Here is a 20,943-nt window from a genome sequence, read left to right as displayed (position 1 = left end):
GTACTTTTCCAACACGTGTTTCTGAGCTTCAGCTTTCTCATCCTTAAGATGAAATGCTGCCTTGAAGATTGCTGCGGGGACCAGAGGCATAATAAATCCTCCTCAGCTGCTCAAATGAGTTGTCTGTGACCCTTTCTGAGGGGGAAAATATGGGTGGCCATATTAAGAACAATTGCAAAATCTTGGCTGATATTGTTTTTACCTTAATAGGGAAGATAAGGGTTCAGCATCATTGGCAAAGCTGTGAGAAGAGACTCTGAAGATCATCTCGTTAGATCCCTACTTAGGGATCTAAAGAATGCCCACTTGTGCTTCTCCTGTTGGCTGTTGCTGTCATCAAATAGAATGGGCTAGGTTCTACCTCTCTTGATGAAATATGATGCATGGACTAGGTGACATTTTTATTTTGTTTTTCTTTGGTTGGTTGTATTCTTATCATCTAGGGAGGGTGTAGGAAATCACATAAGCCTCTAACCACTCTTAACAGGAGTGTCCATAGTCTGTGCCCCTTGTTCAAAAGGAATTACCTTCAAGGACTTAACTTTCAGGGAAGGTTATTTCCGCTTCAGTATGCTCTAGAATTGTGGCTAGATGATGGAAATGCTGCTTAATGCTTCAGCATTCTGACTTTCCAATCCTGATGTTCTTGATCTGCGGTCCAGGGGTCTATGAATGGAATTCAGAAGATCTGTGAGCCAACTGAAATTGTATGAAAAAAGCTGCCTGTAGTTATATGTGTAGATGGAGTTTTCTGGAGAGGATTCCTTGGTGTTCATCTGGTTCTCAAATTTGGCAGTGACTCAGTTTAAGAATGATCATAATCTGAGTGCTCTGTGTCTGTTCTCTTGTTGGCAGTTGTATTTATCAGTGTTTTGTCCACTGAGGAGTTGGTGAGAGTAGAAAAAGAGGGAGGACATTAAAGAAATTTTTTTAGTAAGAAAAATCATATTCTCAGATTCTGACTTAAAACTCATCTCTCCATTACATAGCAATGCAACAGTTCCTATGCAATACCATTAAAACCTTAAATAATGTACGCAAAATGTGTACATTTTACTGTAAGTAAAATTTACCTGAACACCATAAATACATATTGGACTCTAATTAACGATATGCATATTTAGGGGTGAAGTATACTGATATCTGCAACTTACTTTGAAAAGCATCAAAATAATAGGATTGATTAATGGATGAATAGAAGCATAGGCAGATGAATAGCTATGTTACAAAGCAAACACATCAAAATGTTAATTGTAGAATCTTTGTAGCAGGTATATGGATGTTCACTGTATAATTCTTTTGTTTTTCTGTATATTTGAAAAGTTTAATAAAATGTTGGAAAAATATATGATCATAACATTTAGAGTGCATACAACTGTATATGACACAGAAGACAGAATAAGGATCGAAAGAAATGAATGGAAGTTGATTTTATAACTTTGATATTTATTGATTCAATTTAGAGGTAATTCTTTAGTACATAGAAGTAAATCTACAAATGTTCAAATTTCAAGTGCAGAGAATTTATGGTCAAGAGGAATTACTGTGACGTATCTGTGTGCTTAGCAAGACAGCCCTCCGAACAGTGACCGTGATTGCATATTATCCCCAGATTTGGTAGGGTTTGCATAGTTTTATTTGGAGTTTGTTCTAACACAAAGCTCTTCTTGCCTTCAATTATTTTCTAGTCTATTTCTTTGCTTGACTGCACACCATTAATCTTAGTAATTTTCCTCTACCTATCTGCTTCAGATACATCTTATCTGAATCACCCATCTCTAGTATGTAGACAGGCTTAACACACTACACCCCAGCGAGTGAAAGAAAGAGTTGCTGTGTTCTTCTTTACATTTTACCAGGCATAGGTCAGTCTCTAAAAATCAACCTGTTAGAATTTTTCTTAATAAGAGAGTACTAAACGAGATGAGATTTAACTTTACCATGTTAATCCAGGCATGAGTAGTTTTACATCCTGCTTGGACCAACGTGCTTAATAATTGATCATGAGAACCATATAAACTCTGGCACTAAAACTTGGGAGGTTACTAATTAAAAAACAAAAGAGTTTTTCCATTTTAGCATCGCAGGCCCGGCGCATTGTGGGTGACAGACAGCTCATTCGAGCCACTGAATCTAAGAGTTGCAAAAGGAGCAAAACCAAAACAGCTTATTGGAGCTGATGAACTGTTTTGTTTTGTTTTCACACTTGTATACTTCATACAGTACACATTATAGTTAATTATTATTTTTCAAGTAAAACTGTGGTGATTTTTCCCCCCATGACAATGAAGCAACTAAGTCACTAGATCTGTTTTTGGGTGTTTTTTTTTCTTTCTTTCTAATGACCCCAGTGTTCAAAGTCAGATCTTTTGAAAAGGACTTAACAGAGCATCATGAGACGTGATAGGTGCTTAGGGTGCAACTTTAATGCCAACAGACTGGAAAACAAACAGCATAACCCAGACAAGACATAACTTTGTTCTTCAGCATCTGTGTGAAGAGGAAATCAGATCTTTCTGGGATGTGCTCCCGCTCACAGGTGTGGAAGAGAAGATGTCAGTTCCCGACTCACCACATTGTGGGTGGGATTCTGATTTGGGGCAAGGCGACAGGGTATTGCATTGTCTCTCACAATAAGAGCTCCATTCACTTAGCCCCATGCTTTTGTTTCAGTCAGCCACAAGCGGACGTTAAAAAAGCGTGAAGCATCCCTTAATCCCATGAGCCTGGTGTGTGCTGGCTCCTGTCACTGCATTCTCCAGCTCTGTTGCCAGTGGAAGTGAGAGATGGACCCCAGGCTTGCAACCGCTGTTCTTTGCTCTGCCACCAAACCACTGAGCTGTTGGCACTTTAATTGTTTTATACCAGGAGGAAACCAATTGTGTTGATGTGAATGTCTTATTCATCGGACATTACAGGCTTCACATTTTTAAGGAGCTGAAACTCCAAGTCCCCAACGTGCAGCCGCAGTGAATCAAGACAAGAGTGCCGTGATGACGTTTTCGAATTTATTGCAGTTGCTCTTTAAAAGATTTGACAGTATTTTAGAATTCTAAACGCCACAATTTGAAAGCCTGTCTGAGGTTGTGTGCTAATCAAAAACAGTAAATCATGTTTGACTTATAAAGGTCAGCGGAGTAGTAAAACTAAGAGTTAGTGCATATTTTTTTCCTTTTCCTTTTAAATGTGTAGACAAATATAGAGACTCAAGTGAACAGACAATTTATCAAGGACCTAAGGCATCTTTCTGGTGCATGAAAATGTCCAAATTCTCCCCACGGGCTACGTTTTGAAAATTGCAGTCCTGGGGAAGAAGCTTAGTTTCTGTGTCATCCTGAGTCCAGGACACTCTAGATATTTCTCACAGGCAGAATAAGACCTTTCCACATTAAGTGCTACAAAATCTGGTGCTTTGTGAGCAGTCACAAGACATTTGAAGAACCTGCTGCATTATCTGATTTGATGTCATCCTGAAAAAAACAACTATTTACCCACAGATTTCACAGAGGCAGCTGAGACTTCATCTGTGTGGAAAGCACACAACTGCCCTTGGTTGGGGATTGCCCTGGCAACTCCCCTGCTTAAAAGCCTCTAAGACCTCCTCACTACATACAGAATAAAGCCCCAAACCCTAAGCAGGGCACGTAAGGCCCTCCACTCCACCAGCCTCCCCTACCCTGTCAGCTTCCCCTGCACTTTGTTTCCTGACATCCAAATATGTGCCTGCCCTATTGGCCATTCACTGCTTCCGAGAGCCCTAGGCTGTTCGAGAATGCCCTCCTTCCTCCTTTCTACACATTAAACTTTTATTTATCTTTCAAAGCCCAGTTCTTCCTCACTGCATTGGTACCTCTAGGATAACACTTCCATTCTCCATTTTGACTTAGAGGTTGCTGTTGTCCTGTCGTCCCCTTCCAAACTCTTGAGGCTCCTGAGGACGGCAGTGGTGTGCTGGTAAATATTTAGCAGCCATCTCTCCAGAAAGAGCAGGAAAGCCCTGATTGGTCAATTGTCTGTATCCCATGGTGTAAATACACCTCCTTCCACTGCCAATTTCAAAGGTGGCTGTGTTTAATAACAGCTGGCAAAATTCCGGAAAATTTTAGCGTCGGGCTCTCACAAGCCAGTTCAAGCCAGCTTCAGACCACCACTGGGACCTTGCTTTAACAGTCCTTGGAATAGTCTCCTCTTACCCCCTAAACGCTGTGCTTTCCTTAAAAAAGAGATGTTCAGTGTTTCCTGAATTGAAATAGGCAAGCCAGCTGATAGTTTGGCTCTGCCACAGCTCATTGAGTGGGGTGTCATTTGCCACAGAGATTCGGGGGATATTTGCACCTCTTGTCATTTGAGAGTGGTGGCCTTAGCCATCCCCCCCATGCCACGGTGCACAGGCATGTGTGAATTTAAACAGATGGATTTATTGGAAGTGCAACTGAGAACTGTGGTGAGGAGCAAGTTGATGGTCTTGAATCCAGCAACCTCATTAGAACAGAATGTGATCCACCATGGAGTCAATAAAACACTTACAGAGGAAAGCCTAAGACACAGATTTGGGAAGATAAGTGACAAATTCTTTGAGGGAGGAGAGAATGCTATAGGCTCAGATCGCAACATCTTTTCAACAAATCTTTTGTCATTTTATTTATTTTACTTATTTATTTATTTATTTTTGGCTGCATTGGGTCTTCGTTGCTGCGCGCAGGCTTTCTCTAGTTGGGGTGAGTGGGGGCTACTCTTCGTTGTGGTGTGTGGGCTTCTCATTGTGCTGGCTTCTCTTGTTGCGGAGCACAGGCTCTAGGTGCGCGGGCTTCAGTAGTTGTGGCACATGGCCTCAGTAGTTGTGGCTCACGGGCTGTAGAGCGCAGGCTCAGTAGCTGTTGCGCATGGGCTTAGTTGCTCCGCGGCATGTGGGATCTTCCCAGCCCAGGGCTCGAACCCGTCTCCCCTGCACTGGCAGGCAGATTCTTAACCACTGCACCACCAGGGAAGCCCTCTTTTGCCGTTCTTGATGTGAGCCTTTGTCTGACTTTTGTGACTCACAATTTGAGATTGGAACGTCAGCATATTTTAGTTCATGTAGTAAAGTGCCAAGCTGGCTAGCTCTGTTTTTATAATCAACTTGGAAATAACAGCGTATCAACCCTGTTGTTCCTGTAAGGGTGACCAACTCCTTCTGGTTTACCCAAGTTTTAAAATTGAAAGTCCCACACCCTGGAAACCCCCTCAGTCAAACTGGGACAGTTGGCCACCCCAGTTCCTGTAAAGGTGTGGTTCCTGTAGTGAATGCTATGGGTACTTACACTTGGAATATACCTCGCACGGCTGCTATGCCAGGAGACATTGAACCAGTGACTGAAAGGATCAGAACTTCTTTAAAAGCCCAGTTTATAAAATCTGTTCTCCTCTTAAGGTTATGGTCCTATCTTTCAGGCACATTCTTTATTTTTTTATTTTATTTTATTTTTTTTGGCCACACCTCTCAGCATGCAGGATCTTAGTTCCCTGACCAGGGATCGAACCCGCATCCTCTGCAGTGGAAGAGCGGATTCTTAACCACTGGACCTCCAGGGAAGTCCCCCAGGCACATTCTTTAAATGAGAGGGTAAATGAAAATGTACTTTGGATAGGAGAAAATGCTACATGTGCACAAAAGGTTGCTATTTATTTGTCATAATGATACACGTGTTCCATAACTATCCCATATTTTCCTACTCATCTTGGGTATGAGAGAAATACAGCAACTTGCTATGATGGGATAACCAGTATCAAAATACTTTAAAATAGCCTATTTATTAGGATTTTGTGGGGAGTACATATCAGATAACTTTACATGTAGATAGAGTCTTAACCTCCATGGATCAGCCCTCAAGTGATTTGTTGTTCATTGGCACTGTTCATATTGTGAAGCTGCTACACGAGAAAGAGTTGGTGGGGAGCTTAGCTGGGTGTCCAGTGTCTGAATCCCTCAGCATGACCTTATTGGACCTTCCTCGCTGTCAGCAGACATTTCCTGGTGGAAATGATGTGCTATGGTAGTGTCCACAATGTGTCCCTTTGTGACAGTGTCAAATTGTGCCCCGTAAGAATCGATGTTTCTGCTATAATATGACATATGTGTTCCTACGTGTGTTTGTTTAGCAAACTACCACAGTAAAAACTGTACAGTTTATGGGAAGAAATAGAGTAAGGGGCAGACCACTGAAATTGTATTCAACATAGTATTTTAGTATGTTTGAGCTGCTCTAACTGAATACCATAGATGGGGTGACTTATAAACAATAGAAATTTATTTCTCACAGTTCTTGAGGGTTGGAAGTCCAAGATCAAGGCACCAGCAGATCTAGTGTCTGGTGAGGACCTTCTTCCTCTTCTTGCTATGTCCTCAACATGAAGGAAGGAGCAAGAGAGCTCTCTGGGGTCTCTTATATAAGGGCACTAATCCCATTCACGTGGGCTCCACCCTTATGAACTAATCTTCTCCCAAAGGTTCCACCTCAGAATACCATCACATTAGGTTTAGGTTTCAACATATGAATTTGAGGGGGGACACAAACATTCAGCCTATAGCACATGGCACCCACAAGAGCAGTAAAAACACTACTAAAAATACTAGCACAGTTTACAGGTGAAAGAAGTTTGGTGGAAGGGTTGAGGCTACCGAATTTTGGCTGAAACAGCAAAATGTGCAGAGATCTAGGAGAACTGTACAATAAACAATTCCAAGACAGAGCATCATGTGGCCGAACTAAGCCAAGATGAAATATGTGAGGTAAGTGGGCAGCATGTACAGTACTGCAGACCCCTTCAGCTTGCACACGACTGTGTTTATGTCTCATGCACATGGCTGCTGTGACTTAGTGGCTCAAAACTAACATTAGCACGAATTTTCTCACGTGAACCAACACGACTTCTGGTTTATGCTGACACTGTTCTCTGTTTACCAATCATATGTGATCTAGTTTTCACTACAGAAAGTCATCTTAGCTTTGCAAATTTCTGCTGAATCTTAGCTTTGCAAATTTCTGTCTCATGGTTCATGAGACAGATTAAAGTTGTAGATAATCATATATATTGAATTCAAAACCCTTAGCATGAAATTTTCTTGTGCTTCAACACTTTGGACAGTAATAACTAGACAACTTTTAATTTGAAAGAAAAAAATCCACCCAAAATGAAGTCACATCTGCTCTCAGATCTTTTAATTAAAGTCAGACATGAACCCTCGTGTCTCTCTGACTCCTAAATACTTAGAAGTGGTTTTATGAGATTTGTGTGTGTGTGTTTTAAGTTGTAAAAAATGCACACACTGCTGAGTTACATGACTTTGGTTTATTTAAATATAGTTTAGTAGGACTGTAATATATAAGGAAGGTGAAGGGGCAGAATTCTATTTAATTAACTTATACCCACTTGGGAACCAGTCAATTATAAAGGTATGCTGAGCAAATAAAGCTTCACATATGAAATCCTTGAAAAGAATAAGCCACTTTGGTGAAGGCTTTCCTATTCTTAACTTTGTCATTAAAATTATTTCTATTAGCTATTTCAAACCTTAGATTATATGTATGTATGCTTATGTGTGTATATGATTATATGTATGATTTTTATATATTAGGTATGATATATAAATGATTATATGTGCGATTGAATATATATATATATATATACATATGATTTTTTAAAAGATTAAAATATGTCTTGGTGGCTCTTAGAAGACCTAGATCAGTACTTTCCCTGCACACTTTTGGCCTTTATTGAGATAGGACATACTCCCAGGATTGCCATCCTTTAATCTACATGTGGATTAAAATACGACCAGTGTTTTATATTTACATAAATCTGATTTAATAAACAGTCACACCATTAAAATAGAGGATTCTTTTCAATCACAGCTAATTACACATCATATAATGCCTGGTCTTTAACGAGGATTTCAATAAATGTTCGTTGATAACGATGATTATTAAAATGATATGTTAAGTCGGTCTCCTTGTATAAGAAATGCTTTGTTTTGAAATGTTAGACTTAAAGCTTTGCCTAAAAATTTTTAATTATAATCACCACTTTGGCAAGAAGCTTAAAATGTGCAGAGTCGCTGCAATTAGTGCATTGTGCACCCATATGGATGTTACCAAACAGCTTTCAATTTAAAGGATTTGGGCTATTTGAGTGATGGACCTTCTGTTAAGCTTAAAACAAAGCCCGACTATTTCTGCATTCATTTTAATTAATATTCTCTTGCTGGTCTCAAAGACGTATTCTCTTCTGGTGGGGAGAAGCATGATTATCATAAATCAGAAATAAGTTACAGAAGTAGGTTTAACTAATTTTCTACTTCGTTCTGTTTCATCCCATTTCTCCGCACCCCACAAGGAGCTTCAATGCAATGTCAGAACAACTGAAAAACACTGCTTTCAGATGTTCTCAAAGAAAACCTATATTTCTAGCCAAATCATAACAATTAAACTCACAAAAAAATGAAGAAATAAAGCTGTCCCCAGATTTTTGAAAATCATTATGAAGTTTAAAACGTATCGTTTTGAGTCCAACATTCATGTCAAATCTACAGTATAAAATTTGATTATATATGTTGTATATATGCAAATGAGTATATGTGTCATATATGTATATATTTGTATATATACATGATATTTTTACTTCAGAGAGGTTTGTAGTTGCCTAGGTGCTTGGGGTTTAGCAATCTTATGTGTGGACTTAATTTTCTACAGTAGCAAATTCTGCTTGAAGATTAATTAGGTACAAAAGATTAGTATTTTAAGCAAAATCAAACTCAAACTCACACAGCCTGGTAGTTTTTTTTTCCTAGATATTTTTTATGTGAAGTCTTATTAATATGATACGTGGGAAAAAGAAGCTTTCTGGACTTTGTCTTTCACCAAATCAGAATAAATTCTGTAAACGGTTAGGTGTGTTAGTTAAGGCCCTGATTTTTTAACTATTTTCAAACATCTCCCCTGCAACCACTCTCTATACACCTTCAGAAAGACAATCACTCCAGTGGCCACTGGAATCCTCTGAGTACCTGAATGCCCAATTTAGGACAACTATGAATGCTGATTTCAAAAGTAGACAGCTAAAATGATCCCCCCAAAGCTTCACCGAATGCTTAAGAATAAGATAAATATGAAAATTACAAAGCAGAATTGTAATTTATCAGAACACATGGGTAAAATAATTCATCCAATATGTGAGTGGAAAGGCATAAAATCATTAAGTCCACTCTAGAACACACCATAGCAGGTCCTGTTTTTTTTTTTCTTTTCCAGCATTAAGGAAATTCATTCCCCCTAGCCACTAGATTTGGCACAGAGATACTCTAGTTTTCCCATATTGTCTGGATTTTTCATTTTTATTTCCTTTTTTTAAAGCATGTGATTAATTATACACCTGTCTTTAAATTCCTCCTTATATACCGGTCTTTTGGATTCTACATTTGAAAAGAAGGAAATGTGGAGTTAATTTTATTCTAGTTTAGAAACAGATAAAAGCTAAAGGTGGTCAAGTAATATACATTGTTTTTCTTGAAGAGAGGTTAACTATTTTATAATTCTATACTGTCTTTGCTACTGGGAGGTAGCTTTATTTCCATCAAATTGCTTCCCTTTCTGTTAGGCATCTTTACACAGAAGTCCCCCAAACAGAAATGAGCAGATTATCCAACACTACCCTATGTGTAGCTTCACATACATCCTGGTGAATATACTGTTCACAATTAAGGCAATGAAAGAAAACCTACAGTTGTTTTAATTTGGAAGCAAAATAATCACTTCTCTCCAGTGAGGCTTAGAGAGAGAAAAAAAAAGGGGAGGGGGCCAGAGTCTTCCTGTAGAAAAAAGAATATTTTGTGGAGGGGCAGTGCAGCAGGGTTAAAAAAATAAAAAGTAAAACAAACACAAAACCTGAGAGTGGGTAAGTAGGCCAGCAAAAGACAGACCATCTGATCACATGGAAGCACCCTGAGCTGGGGTACTGGGCTGTGTTGTCCCACTGGCGTGTAAACTGCGTGTGTGTGTGTGTGTGTGTGTGTGTGTGTGTGTATGTGTACACACAGAGATTTAACAGGGAGCACAGAGGGAATTAGAAAGAGCCTGGCCCGTTTTTAATTTGGGTCTGTTTGCTTGCATTTAGCACTTAAGGGCTTCTACATTCAGTTTGCTCAAAAGAATGATGAAGCACTCCTTGCTTATGCCTCAAATCAGAAATGCATGAAGTGCAGCTGCAGAGATAATACATTTTCCCCAAAGGCTTTGGCTGAGCAAATTAGGTGTCAATGGGGTGCCTGCGCAGGCAGTACTCTCTCTAATTAGTCTCTTGAGCCTAGTTGGTGGCGGGTATGAGATGATCTAATCAATTGGTCTGTGTCTGATGGTTCGTGTAAAAATCCTACCAGGCAGACTCTCTCCCACAGGTCACCCACCTGCACAGCGGGGCTGCTCATTTTCATTTTTCATCTCCTCCATCACATGATGCTGACAGTTGGTTTTAAGAAAATTGAATCCAAAAAATATCTAGTTCATAGGGCACATGGGTCAGAACAAAGTTGCATTATGGGTACCAGCAATCCAATTAATTAATATTTATAGCTGAGAAGCTCTATGTAGATATTTCTGAATAAGGATTTTATCAATAAAATCCTATTTCTTCTTTAAAACATTCATTTCTAGAGAAAGAACATTGTAAAAACAGAAAGCAAGATATAAATGGCATCCGTTAATCTTATGGTTTATATACCTAGGGGTTGATGTGCACATAGTTCATAATTTATATTCAGTTTCATTTGTATTGTGTGTGTGGTGCATTTTAATAATCAATTAAATGTAAGGAAGGATTTTGCTATTATACTTCGCTTCCCTATGAATGTTGTGTGCCCTCTCCTTCCACCTATATCCCCACCTGTCAAATGCATGATTACATTTAGATTTTAAAGAATTTTTCTAGCAGTAAACTCACCTACCTCCTATGCAGTCCTTGAAAACTGAAACAGATGCTGATGCCACCCAAGGAGGAAGAAAGGACATCCCATGCTGCCGGTGAACAATATTAGGCAGGGTAGTGGGCACAGTTTGGGCTCAGCTGCTCACAGAGATGGCAAAGGGTCTAGCTCTCATTGGCACCTCCCTTCTTTTCGTATTATTGGCTCCTTTCATTAAATGTCTGAGCCTAAACCTAAGTAATAGACATCTCATAATCACTCTGTTCACCACTTATTATCCAATTACTATTATTTTGTATTATCCAACTCTGCTTATGCCCTGGGTTAGGTACATATGATTCTCCTAGAGGTTACACCCAAAGAATCAGAGCAAAGGCAAGGACAAACACCAGGAATGACTAAAAGAAAGTCTTAAATCAACCCAATAGGAAAGTAACATGCTATGGACGATGGTGCGCACATATGGTTACATAAAATCAGATATACTGAAAATCAAATCATTTTTTTCAAATAGAATGTCGAGTTAAAAAAAAAAAGTTTGACCTACAGGAAGGTGTTAATCCTACCCACCTTTCTCAGCCTGTAGTGTATCTGTGGATGGCCACCTCTGTTCCCAGCACTGTGCTATTTCAGCAAGAGCACAGGCACAGCATTTGCCCTTGGTCACCATGCCAGGAGGGAATAACATCTGAGAACATATTCCACTCCCAAGTTCTCAGATTCTACCTTTCCCCTTCCTGTTCATTCCACAACTGTCAACTGACTACCTGAGCTAGGTCTGGGCTATGCTCTAGGGACCCAATGGCCAACAAAATGAAGCTTAATCAAGAATATAATGATGCCACCTGCCACCCTACATGCTCCCTCACAGCAAATGCCCTCAGACCACAGGGACTACATGAAGTCTGTAGTTCAGAAGGTCAGCTTGGGTGCCAGGTCTGCATCCTGCTGATTAAAGTGGTGGAGTGGAGGAGAGCCAGGCAATGACTACTACTTCATTCGGGTGTGGCTGTAGGAACTCCGTGTCTAGGCAAGCAGATGTCAGGACAAACCCTGACTCCTGTTTGGCCAGGGTGGGCAGGCTTCCTGGAGGAGCTGGCATCTCTTAGAAGAAAACAATAGGGGAAAATCTTCATAACTTTAGATTTGGCAAAGGATTTTTAGATATGACACAAAAACCACAAGCAACAAAAGAAAAACATGGATAAATTGGACGTCATCAAAATTAAAATGTGCATCAAAGGACACTATCAATACGGTGAAAAGGCAGCCCACAGAATGGGAGTAAATATTTGCAAATCAAGGGATTAATATCCAAAATATATTTTTTTAAAAAACTCCTACAACTCAACAACAGACAAACAATCCAATTTAAAAATGGGCAAAGGACTTGGATAGATATTTCTCCAAATAAAATATACAAATGGCTAACAAGCTCAAACATCACTAATTATTAGGGGAATGTGAATCAAAACCACAGTGAGATACCAGTTCATACCCACTAGGCTATCTATAATCAAGAAAAAACAAAAACAAAAAACCAGAAAATAACAAACGTTTGCAAGGATGTAGAGAAATTAGAATATTTGTATATTGCTGGGGGGATTATAAAATGGTGCAGCTACTGTGGAAAATGGTTTGCCAGTTCCTCAGAAAGTTAAACAGAATCACCATATGACCCAGCAATTCCACTACCAAGTGTTACCCAAAAGAATTGAAAACAGGTACTCAGACAAATATTTGTACATTAATGTTCATAGCAGCACTATTCACAATAGCCAAAAGGTGAAAATAACCCAAATATACATCAACTCATGAATGGATAAACAAAATGTGGTATATTCATACAATGGAATATTATTCAGCGATAAAAAAGAATGAAGTACTGGTGCAAGCTACAACATGGGTGAACTTTAGGAACATTATGTTAAGTGAAAGAAGCCAGACACAGCATATTGTATGATTCCATTGATATGAAATATCCAGAATAGGTAAATACACAGAGACAGAAAGCAGATTCACTGTTGCCAAGGAGCCTGGAGCAAGAGAAGAATGAGAATGAAGGATATAAGATATGTAAATAAAGGATATAAGGTCTCCTTTGGGGATGATAGAAATGTTTTGGAATGAGATAGAAGTGATGGTTGCACAACATTGTGAATGCACTAAATGCCAGTTAATTATATGCTTTAAAATGGTTAATTTTGTGGTATATGAATTTCACCTCAATTTTTTAAAAAAGGGTGGAAGGTTAACCTTCCAAAAATCATCATAGTAAGTGGGGGAAATGAGTAGAGGGTGGAGAGGATGCTGTTTTAATGGTTCTTAACTGTAAGATTGGAACTTGTTGCTCCCTTGGTCAAGGTAGTGCCATTCAGGGGTGATGTGCTTGGTTCCCTAGCCTGCAAGGGCAGCAGTAGGGCAACTGCACTGCAAAGTCTCGACGAAAGGCCACTGTTCCCTGTCTGCCAGGGAAGATGCCTGTGTGGCAGTGTGGACGGGGACAAGCAGGCCTGACCAGGCCTCAGTGACCTCAAGCTTCTAAACTGAGATAATGAGTTGGTTCTGGGATTCAGCGGAGCTGACGGATCGAATCTCTGGGCTGTGCGACTTGACCCTGGCAGTGTTTCTTTTCACCCTTCCTGGCAAGACATTATTTTCCCATCCTAGAAACTCAATGAAAATGCTTAAGGGCCAAAAAAGAAACGGAGAGAGAAGCAGAGTGAACATTCCGTCTTTCTTCTTGAACCGTTCACATGGAAGTAGTTACCGAGTTTAAGCAGGCATCATTGGAAAGGCACAGTTGTATGCAGGATGTTGGGAAGAGGTTGGCAATTCAGGTCACGCGGGCCAATTTTCGTTCTGCTGAAACTAGGTCTGATAATCGGCACTGTGGAATTATATACAGCTGGATTTTTTTAAAAACGTGTATGTGATCCGTTCTTCTATTTCATGTTCATAAAAATGAACACGATACATCCTTTTAATGGTCTGTATGATGCTACAGGCACTTAATTAAGACCAGTATTAGTGCTAATGATTTGGGGAAGGAAATTTGCTGAATTTCTTTTTCTCTAAATAATCCAAGAGGAGGTTAGACCATTTAAATTCATGGAGTTAAATTATTTTAACAGAAGAAAACGCAATCAGAGCATTTGTTTATCGTATTATAAGGACTGTTTTGGTTAAGGAGACCGCTCTGCTTCCAGTATGTGTGCTCGAGGCCGCTGTGGAAAGAATGGATAGGCTCACTTTGGCCTGACCGATTCTGATGTCTCATGTAATTCAGGAAAAATGAATGATGTAAGATTTTTTTTGGTTGTTTTGTTTTTAACATGTAACAATTTTCTCTTTTCCTCCTTCCAGGATTAAGTTGTCATCATTCTGGGAAGGAAAAAAAAAACATTAATGAAGTGGCCAATAATACGAAGGGAATCATGGATCAGTTTCCTTTCACTCCCTGTGGTGGATTTCACTTACAAGAAAATTGAAGCTGGCAAGACCTGTTTTCTCTGCAATTTATTTAAAACCTTGCACGCATTTGGATACCTTGTGAGTTCCAAGAACTATGTGAAGATTAAGTTTTGCTTACTGATACATGGCATGTATTCTTTTCAGTCTTTTGTGTTTGATTTTTTTTGATTTCCCTCTGCACCGCGGCGTCTCTGTAAAGGTTTTTATGCTTTCACCAGCCATGTCTTAAATACATTAAGACAACACACTCGGTGTTCACACTTCTTCAGTAATGTCTGTACTTGAAAGCCACATAGTGGCATAAAACAATGTGTGTTTTCTTTGAGAGGAGTGCACATTTTGCAACCACCAGGAAGGAAAACTATAGCTAAAAAAACCCCCATGTTCTCTGACTGACTTGACACCTTGGTCCCTGGCCATGGGACCCCACTTGTCTCTTACCTTTTGAGGACATAGGCAAATGTGTTTGTTTTTTTTTTTTTTTCTTGGAAATAACTGCACACTTATATAGGATATCGGAATCTGCTTAGCATTTTCAAGCCACATAGCATGACTGTTCTCCGAGCAGGTTGGAAGTGAAGAAACAAATATGAAGCATTAAGAACAAAGACAGGGATAAATCGCTTCCTTTTGAACCTCTAGAAATTGAGGTAGCTTTTTACATGCTTTCTGGGTCTTGTCAACATCTAATTTTTTCCATCCACTTTGTTACGCTTTGTGAGTATTTTCTAAATGGTGAAAAGAGTGAGGAACAGAATGTTTAAAGCACGGGTGCAAAAGAATTCTATCTTCTAGATGAGCCCTGAATGCTGTCTTTACTAGTCCACATTTAAAAAGCAAATTACAAAGCTATCCAGAGTTTGAAATTTGCTCATTTACACCAAAACACCTTTGAACTACATTTTTCTAAACATTCCAGGCTAATTGGAAGGCATCATTGGGTACCCTAACTTTAAGCAGTCTCCAGGAATAACTGTTCGGATGCAGGTTTTAGAAACAAGGCAGGAGTCTTGCTTTAAAGATGGAAAAGGGAAAAAGGAAAGGCCTGGCTTCCCTTGTTTAAGAAGCTGAGAGACCTTGGAGGATGAAGGCGAGTATGTGACATGGAGGGAAAGGTGGATTGGGCACGCGCGTGCTTTGATCCAGAGGGAGAGCTGCCTGGCGCAGGTCTGTTCCCGGTGGGGCACCTCACTGCAGACCCCAAATAACACTGGGGCAGCTAGGAAACTTCATCTCGAGCATGAAACCTAGCTCCTGAGGACACCAGTTCTTATGGAAATACCTTCGTGTACATTGTTTTACATTTCCTAGTAGACAGGAGGAGAGACTGAGAACTTGAAACGTGTCGCACTTTTTAGGATCAAGGGTAGGAATTATGAGCCAGTTTGACAAAAACTTTCCCTGAGAGTCAGGTGAAGGAAAAGCTTTTCTATAGTCACCCAGTATACCTAGGAAATTGGACCCAGGATTTCTAAACATTAAAACAGTACTTGCCCTGGAGTGGGGTGTGAGTATAGATGTCAGGTCACAATCCATCTTGTCCAGAGTAGTATTCATTGTAAGCTTCTAAGTGCTAAGCGAGGAATTATTTACTGATTGATTTTAAAGAGAGGAAAAGTTATCCAAGGCCAGAATGCTTACTGTTTGCTACCTAGAAATACTTCCCATTCTTCTTTCATACATTCCAACTCTTTGGCAGTCTTTAGAGGTATTTTGATTTAACGTGTATTTACATTAGGACTTCTTAAAGTAAATGTGGAGAGAAAACTTTACGTGCAATCAAAAAACGGCCTTTCCTGTGATTTATTTTGAATTATTCATTTGGGGGAGAGGCATAACTTTTGTACTTAATGAAGTTTAAACCAAGGGCTGATGATGATTCAGTCTTGCTATGTAATAAGCTTTCTAACTTGAAATTTTGAAAATATTTAATGTTTAAAGATTTCAATTAGAAATGTTAGAGTTATTCAGAGATATATGCCCCTGTCATTGGCAGCTTCTCTTGGGAAATGAAACGTAATACTTCTCGGGGGGGGGGGGGGGTGTAAATCTGTTTTATTACAGAGACATATGTCTCAGAAGGGTCTCATTTAGGAGGTTTCCGGTTTCCCATGCTTGCCATTGGTGTAGGACATCAAAGTTTACTTTGTCTCTCTCTTTCCTCTCCCATTTGCAAACACCTTCTCCTTGTTTTTTCCCTCCTCTCGCTGAGGACAGCCATGAAAATCACTACAGACTGTGTTCATGAGCAGATTTACTATTCTATTGAGAAAGCACTGGAATGTTTTGTGAGATTATTTTTATATGAAGGAGTAGCTTGGATTCAAACAGCTGGAATAGTTAGAACATGTTAGCATGGTAGCTGTATCCGTGTGACGTCACTGCAACACAGTATTTTGAAAGGCAACTTGGGACTTCATGTCCATTTTCTTAAAGGAAGAGTTTGGTTGACTTAAAAATACAAGATACATAGGACATGAAAAAAAATGTTTGCAGTGCTCAGAAAAAAACCGGGGGCATAAGGCGGGTGTGGCTGTCCGTCCCCTGACACAAGGATGAGAGGCTATTTCTACCTCCCAAGGGTGACGAGAAGAGTTTTCCAGAGGAGCCTCCAGGCTTGTGGAGAAAGCACGGTCTCTTGGTATCCTTTCCTCAGTGTGTACATGATAGCCAGTGTAATCAATACCCTAGGTAATGCGTCTATACAAGATAATCATCTGTGAATATTACTGGTTTTGTAATCTTTGTTATATAAGAGGAAGTTTAGGCTGTACATACTGGGGTAGATTATTGCCTGCCCCATACATAGGAATATGCTGCATAATTGCATATAACTTCCATCTCCCTTACCAGCTTGTAGGCAGAGGAAACCGTATAAGTTACTGCCTTGCAATTTTCTCATACACCAGAAACCAAACCAAACAAAATTCAAGTAAAATAAGCAATCTCCTATTCTCATTCCCTTCCTACAGCAGCATATTTTAGAGGCACATACAAAATCTACATTCTTTCTAGTTGGGAGTGGATTTTAAAAATTTTTCTTTTAGCTTTTTTTTGTATGATACACTGAGATGTGTACTTTCTAACAGGGGGTTGGTACCTAAGAAATGAGCTAGCATCATTCAGAAAATTATTATACTTCAAAATGACACATAGTAAGGAGAATGGAATAATACATGTTGCATATTTGTTACCAATTGTAATTTGTCTGTATTATGAAAGACGTAATGGTTTGTCAGCTGTCACTGTTGTTTTCTTGTAACATGATATGGAATAAAGTATAGCAGAATCTCTGTACATTTTCTTGGTACATCTTGGTGGGTACCAAATAACACCATATACTCCATCAAAGAAACATTGTCTTAAAAACTCTTAGACACAACCATTCTTAAAGAATGCAAACAAGGGCTTCCCTGGTGGCAGAGTGGTTAAGAATCCGCCTGCCAATGCAGGGGACATGGGTTTGAGCCCTGGTCTGGGAAGATCCCACATGCCGTGGAGCACCTAAGCCCGTGCGCCACAACTACTGAGCCTGTGCGCTAAAGCCTGTGAGCTACAACTACTGAGCCTGTGTGCCACAACTACTGAAGCTCACGTGCCTAGAGCCTGTGCTCCACAAGAGAAGCCACCGCAATGAGAAGCCCACCACTGCAACGAAGAGTAGCCCCTGCTCGCCGCAACTAGGGAAAGCCCACACGCAGCAACGAAGACCCAATGCAGCCAAAAATAAAATAAATAAAATAAAATTAATTAATTAAAAAAAAAAAAAAGAATGCAAACAAGAGACCAAACACACAATGCTCTTGGATGTGGGAAGGAGTGAGTTAGCTGGTACGTTCCAGAAATCTGTTAAACCCTCCCTTTGCTTGATTTGCTATGCCAAATGCAGGTAAAGGACTAGAGGTTGTGCAAAACAAATCTTGTGAGCTCCAAGATCTTCACAATTCCCCCAGCTCCTTACTGACATTAACCACATGTTCTGTGCACCTGGAGCCAATCTGGTTTTGTTTAATGACAATCTTACTAGTATCTTATTGCCTCTTCCTCTCTCTCTCTTTTTTTTTTTGCACATACACTAAGATGAGGTGAGTAGGTTACCCTCCATTGAACACAAATCAAAGCCTGAGCGCGCTGACATTCTGCCAGAAGCGTTAGTGTTCTCGGAGCTGAGCACATTTCCCTGAACACTGCCTAGTGGGCGCCTGCACCTGACCCAGCACCACTGGGAGCCGCACTGGGATGGACAGTGCCACTTGGGGAGGCCAGTTTCATTTCTGTCATCACCTCTTCTTTCTTGTCAGATCTGTCAGCTTCATAACCCCAAACAAAGCCCCATCGATGGATAATAAAGTTCATACCAGATACAGTCATCAACTTCTAGATATGCTATTTGGTGATTTTAAAATGTTTCTCCTTGAAGGTAAAAATCAAAATTCATATCTCATGTTAAGAAGACCTACGACCCCCGGCCTTCCCCTGCACAGACCCCCCACCCCAGCAGCAGCTACCTCAGGTTTCCCTTCCCTTGCTCCTTTCCTATAACCTCTGTGATTTCATAGTTTGGAAGCCCTCGCAAGCTGACACTCTCACAAAACCGAATGTAAGTGTTTTCAGTTGATGTATATTGCATTCCACAAAAGCTCGTGAGAGCCACCCATCTCCAGCCTCCACCAGCCCCTGCTGTCTCCCCTAAAGCAGCAAGTCATCTATGCCAAAGGCACGTGCACTTCCACATAGCCCTGCCACCACCAGTGGATTCTGAGACAGGAGATGGCGTAGAGGCAGACGTCGTGGTAGGCAAGGTAGAGATAACAGGCACATTTCTTAGTTAAATGGGAGCCATAAGTGACCCTGGAAACTGATTCGAACTAGAAAAGTGTCAAAAGAATAACTTGTTCCTTGGAGCTGTTTCAAGGGAGCAAAATGTATGCCATCGTCCCACTTCGGTGACAGTAGCGCAGATGCCCATTGCTGACATCATTCCCAGCAGCCTCGGCGGTTGGCTTGACCGCATCCCCGGGTTGATTTAATCCCACGAGCTCTTGAGAAAAGAAAGGAGGTGGAGGGCTGGTATCTACCAGAGGCCAAAGAAATAGCTTGGAGAAACAGTTCTAACTTTTTTAACGTGGAAGTAGAGATGACAGTCAACTCTCAGCCCCATAATTGCCCAGCGTTCCCTTGCTCTTTTTCAGCAGGGCCGTTGCAGCTCTGCCAGGTTGGAGCATATGGTGTGTGCTCGCAGAGGCAAGCAGTTAGAGTCAGGAGGGCGGTCCTCCCAGCCTTGCCATTGGCCCCCAGAGGAAAGAGAAACCAGAGGGGAAGGTGTCGGAGCAACCCGGTGCCACTAGGTTAACGCGTACCGTCGCTGAAGAATGGCGGGCATTGTAAAGCTCCGCCATGAGGACCCCGCCGCGGCCCAGCAGCCTGCTGCTACCAGTGGGTGGTGGCGTTATGGGCATTAGCTTTGAGAAGCTTATACAGCAGAGGGGGCTAGGATAAAGGACACAAATCAGGAGAAAACTGACAAGATTAAAAAAAAATCCAAGGCTTCGTATTTACTGTTCATCCCCCATGCTCTCCGTGTGCTGTATTGTCTGCGTTGAGTCATGCTGAGAGAGAGCCAGGCACAATAATAGCTCAGAGCAGGCTTGCAGCCCCGGAGCCGGCCTCTGCCAATGGTGCTGACTGTGCCGGTGGAGAATGGGATCCTGATAGAGTCGTCTTTTTTCTCCTTCCCTGTGAGACCACCAATAATTACGGAGGGCATGCTGCAAAGATGGGGTAAGGGTTCCCAGTTGGAGTGTATCCTGAGAAGTGACCCAGCGGGGGTCCTGGCGAAGGTGTGCCTGACAGATGCAGACAATGCTGGGGACATCCGGGGACATATGTTTGAAGCAGCGGTTCAAGGATTTAGGTTCAAATGCAACTTAGCTTATACATCCTACTACAGTGTGAAACAATGACTCTCTTCCCTCTCGCCATCTTCAACCAAATCGAATAACTGGGTACCTTGCGGATCCCTGGGGCGAGCAGGCACAAGTCCCTTTTTTCGGCCAAACATTGGGGGAATCCAGACCCTCTGGTATCCAATCCCCTTAGCCCAGCGGCTGGCAGCCCCGGCTCTCATTAGAATCATGGGGAAGTTTTGAAAACACCTCCACCCCAGACCAATTCATTCGAGAAATATTGAGGGTGGGTCCCTGGCACCGGTCTGTTTGGGAGCTCAACAGGTGTTGCTGTCGTGCACCTCGCGTGAGAACTGCTAGCCTCTTGCCTTCCTCCCGTCTGTCTGCTCCTCCGGGGAGCAGGCAGGCAAACTTGCCGTAAGAGCCAGATAGTAAATACATCCAGCTTTCTGAGCCACACAGTCTCCGTCAAAACGACTCACTCTACTGTCAGAGTGTGAAAGCAGCCACGCCCAACATATAAATGAATGAGCATGGCCGTGCTCCAATGAAACAATTTATGGGGCACTGAAGCTTGAATTTCACAATTTTCACATGTCATGAAATATT

General features: G+C 41.0%; 1 protein-coding gene across 4 annotated transcripts in view; it reads left to right on the top strand.

The window, feature by feature from the left end:
• Positions 1–17,725, top strand: part of CDK14 (cyclin dependent kinase 14) — a 567,195-nt gene extending 549,470 nt beyond the window's left edge. For all 4 annotated transcript variants that reach the window (XR_011074670.1, XM_068549142.1, XM_068549143.1 and 1 more), the window contains one exon: positions 14,321–17,725. The gene's annotated coding sequence lies outside the window, so the exon portion shown is untranslated. The remainder of the gene's footprint in view (positions 1–14,320) is intronic.
• The last annotated feature ends 3,218 nt before the right edge of the window (positions 17,726–20,943 follow it).

This window comes from Eschrichtius robustus, chromosome 8, assembly GCF_028021215.1.
Source record: "Eschrichtius robustus isolate mEscRob2 chromosome 8, mEscRob2.pri, whole genome shotgun sequence".
Classification (NCBI taxonomy): Eukaryota; Metazoa; Chordata; class Mammalia; order Artiodactyla; family Eschrichtiidae; genus Eschrichtius; species Eschrichtius robustus.
This window is presented reverse-complemented; position numbering and strand designations above follow the sequence as displayed.